Raw genomic sequence first — 8,208 nt, forward strand, 5'->3', positions numbered from 1 at the left:
GAGTAAGGTGCTCAGCACCAGCAGCTAGTGGGACTACGGGTCACAGCCTGTGTGCCTGGTGCCATCTGCTGGGGGGTCCGAGTGTCTGTATCTTCCCGAAACTGGATGTACATTGGGGGTGTGCATGTCATTCACTAGCAAACTTCAAACTGGACTAGCCAATAAGCAGGGGGGCCTGGGATCTGGGCAGGGTATCAGGTGGGCAGAGGGTCTGTGCTGGTATCTGGGGGAACTTGCTGCGGAGACTGGATTAACCACTCAAGCTATCTGTACAAGATTCCGTTTATTTCACAAAAGGATCAGACTTATATATGTTTCCACAAGGATCTGGAAAGAACTAAGGGCATACAGCCAATATTACTAAAACAGGAGCGCATATCTGGCTCAGCTGGGATGTTTGCCAGTCCTCAGAACAGTTAAAGATAAAAACATTCCATACACATACTCGTGACTGTCTTCAGCCACATCTTCCCAGGCCTACACAAGGCCATCCTCCAACCTGACCTTGTAAAACTAGTTCTTCAAAGGCTTGGCAAACATGCAGCACAACAAATTCTAATTCACTCTTGAAGACAAATGCCAGGTGTTTCGAGCTGCTCCCACACTTGCAAGTGTGGGGTGCCTGTGGGACGGGTGTATGAGTGCTGCGTATTTGCTAGCAAGCATCAAGCTGGACCAGCCAGCAAGTAGGGGACCTGTGAAACAGGTCAGAGGGCCTGGGATCTGGGCAGTGGTACTGGATGGACAGAGAGGCCGTGCTGGTACTCAGGTGATCCACAAATGTGTGTGTGAATCTAGAGTGTCATGTGTGTGCCTTCACTAGTGACCTCTGTCTCTGCCAGACAAAGAGGAGGAAGGGGATCTGGCTGTCTCTGTGCTTTATGTGAGTCCTATATGTAGGTGCTGTTGAAGGCAGTGCCTTGTCTGTGGCAGTCTTTGTAGCCAGCCATGTCAGTGTCCTGTGTGTCTGTGTGTTTCTGCTTTGCTACTGGTTGAACCTGCAAATGGGAAAGCGGCAGCCACGTCCCTCACCTTGGGCAGAGACCCCGGGTCCCCAAGTGCACCGGGCTGGGCTCCAGCATCTGGGCAGGAGGGGCCTGGACTGGACCTGCTAGAGAAAGTAGCCGCTCTCTCTCTTAACATCCCTTAACAGCTACAGTACTCCAGCACTCAGACTGGAGGACCTCAAAATACAAAACTGGAGGCCTTTAAGTCTCACATTTTCCTTACTCCACTCATCTCCAAACCATTCTACCTAGGAGGTGTTAAGGCTGCAGGCCACTGACTGATATTTAACTAACTGAACAGATCATGAGAAACTACCAGACATGACATGAGAAATTACTGGATGTGACAGATAACAGAGTAAGAAGCTGACAGAAGTTACAGACAGCGCTGTGAGGGATGGCTGGCTTTCACAGGGAGTGATGTGAGAGATGACCAAGCTTCACAGCTAACTGAAGGGCAGTGATGGGGACCTTTTGGGGAGAAGAGTCTTCCAAGGCCAGCAGTGCCTAGGTAACTGCATCAGTATTACCATGTATGACCAAGATGACTTAGGTAATGGTATAAGAAATACCAAATTTGGGTATGGATGAAGCAAAACTGGGACCAATGGGGGAAAAAAAATCATTATTTGGGAGGAGACTGGAGTGGTGAAAAGGAGGGCCAAGAAATGGGAAAAGGGATAATAAGGTATGCAAATGATGTGATGGTTGTTGTTTGGAGGTCCCTGTCAGGCAGCTGTGCACTTGATCACTGCAGCTGGAGCAGAACAACAAATCAAACCTTTTGTACTGATCATACCACACAAGTCTGACCTGCTTCCGCAGTCTGTAGGCTTGGGATGGGAGTATGGTCAGGTGCTTTCCCTGGCTAACAGGGAAACACCTGGTTGGACAGTTTGAGCATCCTGGTATCACCATGTTGGTGTCCATTCCAGGTCTGACAGTATTTGCAGCTATCCACTGCTTCATAACACTTGCAGAGGACACTATTCACTTTGACACCAGTTGCTCCTTTCCCTCCACTAATGGAGGCCTTGCAGGGATACAAATGGACTCCATGTAGCCCACATGGAGGGAAAGAATAGCCCACAGTCAGCAAAGGAAGGCCTGTGTTGTGGTTTAACCCTGGCAGGCAGCTAAACATCACAAAACCGCTGGCTCACTCCCCTACCCAGTGGGATGGGGGAGAGAATCAGATGGGTAAAAGTGAGAAAACTTGTGGGTTGAGATAAAGACAGTTTAATAGGGAAAGCAAAAGCCACGCATGCAAGCAAAGCAAAATAAGGAATTTATTCACTACTTCCCATCAGCAGGCAGGTGTTTAGCCATTTCCAGGAAAGCAGGGCTTCATCACACATAATAGTTACTTGGGAAGACAAACGCCATAACTCCAAATGTCCCCCCCCTTCCTCCTTCTTCCCCGCAGCTTTTATTGCTGAGCACAACGTCATATGGTATGGAATATTCCTTTGGTCAGTTGGGGTCAGCTGTCCCAGCTATGTCCCCTTCCAACCCCTTGCCCACCCCCAGCCTACTCGCTGGGGAGTGGGGGGAAAGGGGAGAGAGAAAGCCTCGATACTGTGTAAGCACTGTTCAGCAATAGCTACAACGCTGTTGTCTTATCAGCAATGTTTTGGTCACAAATCCAAAACATAGCACCATACATGCTACTATGAAGAAAATTAACTCCATCCCAGCCAAAACCAGTACCACCTGTTTTATAATGTATGTTTGCAGGAGTGACCAACCTCTGGTTTGGGAGGCTGTTCTCATTCCTCCAGTGTCTTATCATATTTTTTTTGTACATGCTCCCATTTAATCTTTTAACTTGTTTTCCACCTCTGCAAAGAAAACTGAAATGTCAGGTACCACTGTGTGAAGTACAACATGTATGTATTTGCTGAAAGAGTTTTCATCTCTAGAAAGAATATTCCCTCAGCATGTAAGGGTTTTATTTGTATGTGTAGATTATATCTTAGACTAAGGATATTGAACTGTTTGTAGCTTATTATGTACCATATGTTCTGTTCTGTTTCAAGGGTGCTAGATTATACTGGGTCAGTGGAACTGACTGGAGAGAGGGCAGTAGCTTCTCTTGGGATCAGCCAAGCCTGCTGGGGCAGTGGGGGAAAAAGAAGCTTCCAGGATGAGGCAGATAGATAGACAGAGCTTAGCATAGGGTGAGCAAGCAACAGAACAGCCTGGGAGTCTGCTGAGAGGAGCAGGGAGAACCTGAATCCAGATGCAGCCAGGTCTCAGAGGCAACAGAATTTTCCTATAGATCAGGGTTGCTGGATTGAGACCAAGCCCTGAAGGAAGAACCTGTCTGCAAGATAATGCAGTGGATGAGGAAATGTTTATTTATAAAACCCTTTTATCTATGTTCTGTCTTCACTTTGAATGTTCCTGGTTTTAAAATGAATTATTCTAGATTGTAATCTAAAAAAAAAATCTTTCAAGCCCTCAGGATGTTCACTTTAAATGAGGTTGGTCCTAGTCTATGTGACAAGCTTTCCAGTAAAGCCAGAATTGTTATACATTATTTTCTTTTCTACATTCAAAATATTTTAATTGGTAGAAGTTTAAGGCTGGGAATGAAATCCTAGACACATTCAGGTTATGGACAAAATTATTTCCTCTCAGTCTTATCTTTGTAATGTCTATATGTCCAGGCAGGTGTGGAGGGTACTCCCACAAAAGTATCTGTTTTCCAGAAAAGCACATGCTTTGCATTTTTCATGACAGGTTCATTTATGAATCTTCCATGTGGTATAAAAACTGGCAATAAGTATGTCATCACAACCAGCTTGCCACCATGTCCTTGTCATTGTGACCAGCCTTCGTTCTCACACACAAAGCTGTGGAGAGAAGGGTGGCTCTCAAAGCTCCATGTATTACTCCTGATACTACTAGGAGGAAGCAAAAGAATGCTTTTCTGACGTTAACCAAATTCCCATAATTGTTTTGTAATACATATGTACTGACTTTAATTTGTAGCCACTTCTGGCAGACTCTCATGTGACCTGTGAAGTCAGCAGTCAGGATTTATCCTGATACAAAACAGTCCCCTTGTGGTATAAGGTCCTCACTGCTCCTTAACTCCTACAACTGGATGATTTTTCTCAATGACTACACTGTTCAGACCTGCCTTTACTGGGGGGGGGATCCTGAGTGCAAATTGAATCCGGTGAATAATTTGGATTTGCAAAACAATAGAGAGAAATGTTGAACCTGTCAGAAGAGAAAATGGGTTTGCAATTTGTTTCAAAATGTCATTTTGTATTAAAAAAAGGCTAGTTGAAGGGACTATGGTGGGTTGACCCTGGCCAGCAACTGAGCACCCACCAGCTGCTTGCTCACTCCACCACACAGCGGAATGGGGGAGAGAATCAGAAGGGCAAAAGCGAGAAAACTCGTGGGTCAAGATAAAGACAGTTTAATAAGTGAATGAAAGAAAAAAAATGAATGAAGCACTCACCACCTCCCACCAGCAGATCGATTCCCAGCCAGTCTCCAAGCAACAGCTACCTTGGAAAGACTACCCACACTTTTTATTGCTGAGCATGACGTTATATGGCATGGAATATCTCTTTGGTCAATTTGGGTCAGCTGTCCCAGCTGTGTCCCCTCCCAGCCACTTGCCCACCCCCACACTACTTACTGGAGGGGCAGAGTTAGAAACAAAGGTGGCCTTGACTCTGTGCAAGCACTGCTCAGCAATAGCTACAACATTGGTGTCTTATCAACACTGTTTTCAGCACAAATCCATAACATAGAATCATATGGGCTCCTATGAAGAAAATTAACTCCATCCAAACCAAAACCAGTACAGGGACGACAAAAAAAAAAAAATCCAGAAACAAATAGGGGTTTATTCTTCTTGCAAGAAATGTGTTGGGTCAAGAATAAAGTAAGAGATATTTCTGTTTTGTCCAAAAATCTTTAAAAAAATGTAAAAGATTCAGTCCACCCTGAAGAATTTCCCTTCTAAGTTTTGTTTTGGTGGCTGAACCAATTGATCCTTGCTTTCCTCAGCAGTTTCAATTTCTACTTGGGCCTTGGGCCCTGGGCCCTTAGCAGTGTGTACTTGGCAGGGCCTAGGCAGTACCAGACTACTTTCTTATCCATTGTATGATCAAAACTCACTTTTCAGGGATAGCAAGAACCCATTCTTAGCAGAGAGAGTATTCTGGATAACATTTGGGGCATTTGGAATGTACAAAGGAAAAAGAGGTGTTTCTCTTTGGAGCTGGCTCAGGTGTTGATTGAAAACATTCCATGGCTCACCTGGGATTTGATATCATTGTTTGTTTGTTTCCAGACAGGCAAGCTTGACCCACATTATCCCAATATATGTAGGAACAAAGAGAATGTGCTGGAAATCAAGTGGAACCCATTTGATGACTTTATAATAGCTTTATGCTCAGAAGATGACACTGTAAGTTTGCTAGCTTGTCCTCTTCGTTATTACCCAGAGCAACAGGACAGGCTGGGTGCTAGCTCACTAGAAAGCACCTTTGCAGAAAAGTACCTGGGGGACAAAATGTTGAATATGAGCCAGCAAAGTGCCTTTGCAGCAAAGGCGGCCAACAGTAGCCTGGGCTGCATTAGCAAGAGTGGAGTCAGCAGACTGAAGAAAGTGATTCTTCCCCTCTATTTGGCAACTGTGAAACTACACGTGAAGTGATGTGTCCTGTTTTGGGCTCCCCAGTACAAGGAAGTTATGGACATACTGGAGTGAGTCCAGTGGAAGGCCGCTGAGTTGATTATAGGGAGCTGGAGCACATGACATATAAGGAGAGGCTGAGAACTGGATTTGTGCAGAGTTAGGAGGCTGAGGGAAGATCTTTTTGCTGTCTACAACTACCTAATGAGAAGATGCAGAAAAGATGGAGCCATTTTCTTTTCAGAGGTGCACAGGGATAGGATGAGAGACAACAGACACAAGTTGGAACATGGGAAATTCCAATTAGATATAAGAAAAAAATTACCATGAGGGTGGTCAAACACTAAACAGGGGCCCAGAGCATTTGTGAAATCTCCATCTTTGGAGATATTCAAGCCCTGACTGGACATAGTCCTGGGCAACCTGGTCTTAGCTGACCCTGCTTGAATGGGGGGGTTGGACCAGATGATCTTAAGAGGTGTCTTCCAACCTAAATGATTCTGTGATTCTGTGAAAGGTGCATTCCTCACCCACACCCTCAGTTACTCTATGAAGTCATGCTGGACCAATATGAGTGTTAAGGGATGTTAAGAGTGGCCACTGCTTCCAGCAGCTCCGGCCCAGGTCTTCCTCCTGCCTGGCTGCTGGAGCTCAGCCCAGTGTGCCTGAACCTGGGGTCTCTGCCCAGGCTGAGGGAATCAGCTGCTGCTTTCCTGTTTTCAGGTTCAACCAGTAGCCAAGCTGAATGCATATTGCAGAGATACACAGACACATACACAGAGGACATACACAGGACACTGACACAGATGGTTACTACAGCCAAGGAGCTGCCTTCAACAGCACCTCACAGAGAACATAAGCACAGACAGCCAAGTCCCCTCCTCCTCTTTGACTGGTAGAGACAGAAGTTCACTAGTGAAGGCACATACACAACACTCTCTAGGTTCACAAGCATGTGCATGTTTGCAGATCCCCTGAGTAAAGGCACGGCCTCTCTGTCCATCTGATATCGCTTCCCAAATCCCAGGCCCTCTGACCCACCCCACGGGTGTCCTACTCACCAGCTGGTCCAGCCTCATGCTTGCTACAAACATGCAGCACTCACACACTTGTCCCACAGGCACTCCACATTTGCAGGTTCCCCCGGATACCAACACAGACCCTCTTCCCACCTGATCCCCCTGCCCAGACCCAGGGTCTCCTGCTTGCCAGTTAGTCCAGCTTGAAGTCTGCTAGCAAATGACACACCCGCGCACACCCAGTTTGGGAAAGATACAGACATTTGCCCCCTCAGCAGCTAGCATCAGCCACATGGGCTGTGACCCATGGTCCTGCTCCAGCCGCTGGCACTGAGCCCCTCACTCGCCTCATTCACACCAGTCCCCCTCCCAGTAGCTGTTTTTTGGGACACATGTTGTTCCTACTCTGGTGTCTGGTGTCCGAGATACCCACCCTCTCCAGTAGCTGACACTGAGACCCCACTCACTCCAGTAGTTAAGGCTGAGACCCCCACTCACTCCAGTATCTGACACCAGAGACCCAGGGCATCTACACCATTGGTCTGACTCCAGTAGCTGGCACCCAGTCTGCTCATACTGGTCTCCCCAGTAGCTGGGGCTCTGGGCACAAAGTCTGTAGGACCCATGCCAATCCAGAGAGCTCTAGCTTCTCCAACTACTGATTATAGGACCCTCACTTGCTCCAGTAGCTGACACCACAGGCCAGGGACACCCACACTTCCAGTCTGAACACAGTAACTGGCCCAAAATCCACTCATAGAGTTGCAAAATTGTAGAATGGTTGAGGTTGGAGGGCACCTCTGGAGGTCATCTTGTCCAATTCCCCCGCTAAGCAGGGCCACCTAGAGCTGGTTGCCCAGGACCACATCCAGATGGCATTTGAATATATGGAGACTCCACAACCTCCCTGGGCAACCTGTTCCAGGGCTCAGTCATCCTCACAGTAAAAAAGTGTTTCCTGGTGTTCAGAGGGAACCTCCTGTGTTTCAGTTTGTGCCCATTGCCTCTTGTCTTGTCCATGGGCTGCAGTGATCACACCCTGGTGGAATTCACAATCTTGAGGGATTTGGGCCAGGTGAAGAGTAGAGTCAGGACCCTGAATTTTAGGAGAGCAAGCTTTCAGTTCTTTAAGGAATTAGTGGATGGGACCCCCTGGGAAACTGCCCTCAGGGATAAAGGAGCAGAAGGGACCTGGCAGCTCTTTAAGGACGTTTTTCTTGGAGCACAAGAGCTCTAAATTCCCATATGTAAGAAATCAGGCAAGGAAGGCAGGAGACCAGCATGGCTGGGGAAGGACCTCCTGGTCGAGCTGAAGCGCAAGAAGGAAATCCACAGGCAGTGGAAGCAGGGACACGCATCCTGAGAAGTGTGTAGGGATGGGATCAGGAAAGCTAAGGCACAGCTGGAGCTGAATTTGGCAAGGGATGTGAAGAATCATAAGGAGGGCTTCTACAGGTGCGTTGGCCGGAAAAGGAAGACTAAAGAAAACATACCCCCACGATAAAGAAGACGGGAG

This window comes from Harpia harpyja, chromosome W (genome assembly GCF_026419915.1).
Source record: "Harpia harpyja isolate bHarHar1 chromosome W, bHarHar1 primary haplotype, whole genome shotgun sequence".
Lineage (NCBI taxonomy): Eukaryota > Metazoa > Chordata > Aves > Accipitriformes > Accipitridae > Harpia > Harpia harpyja.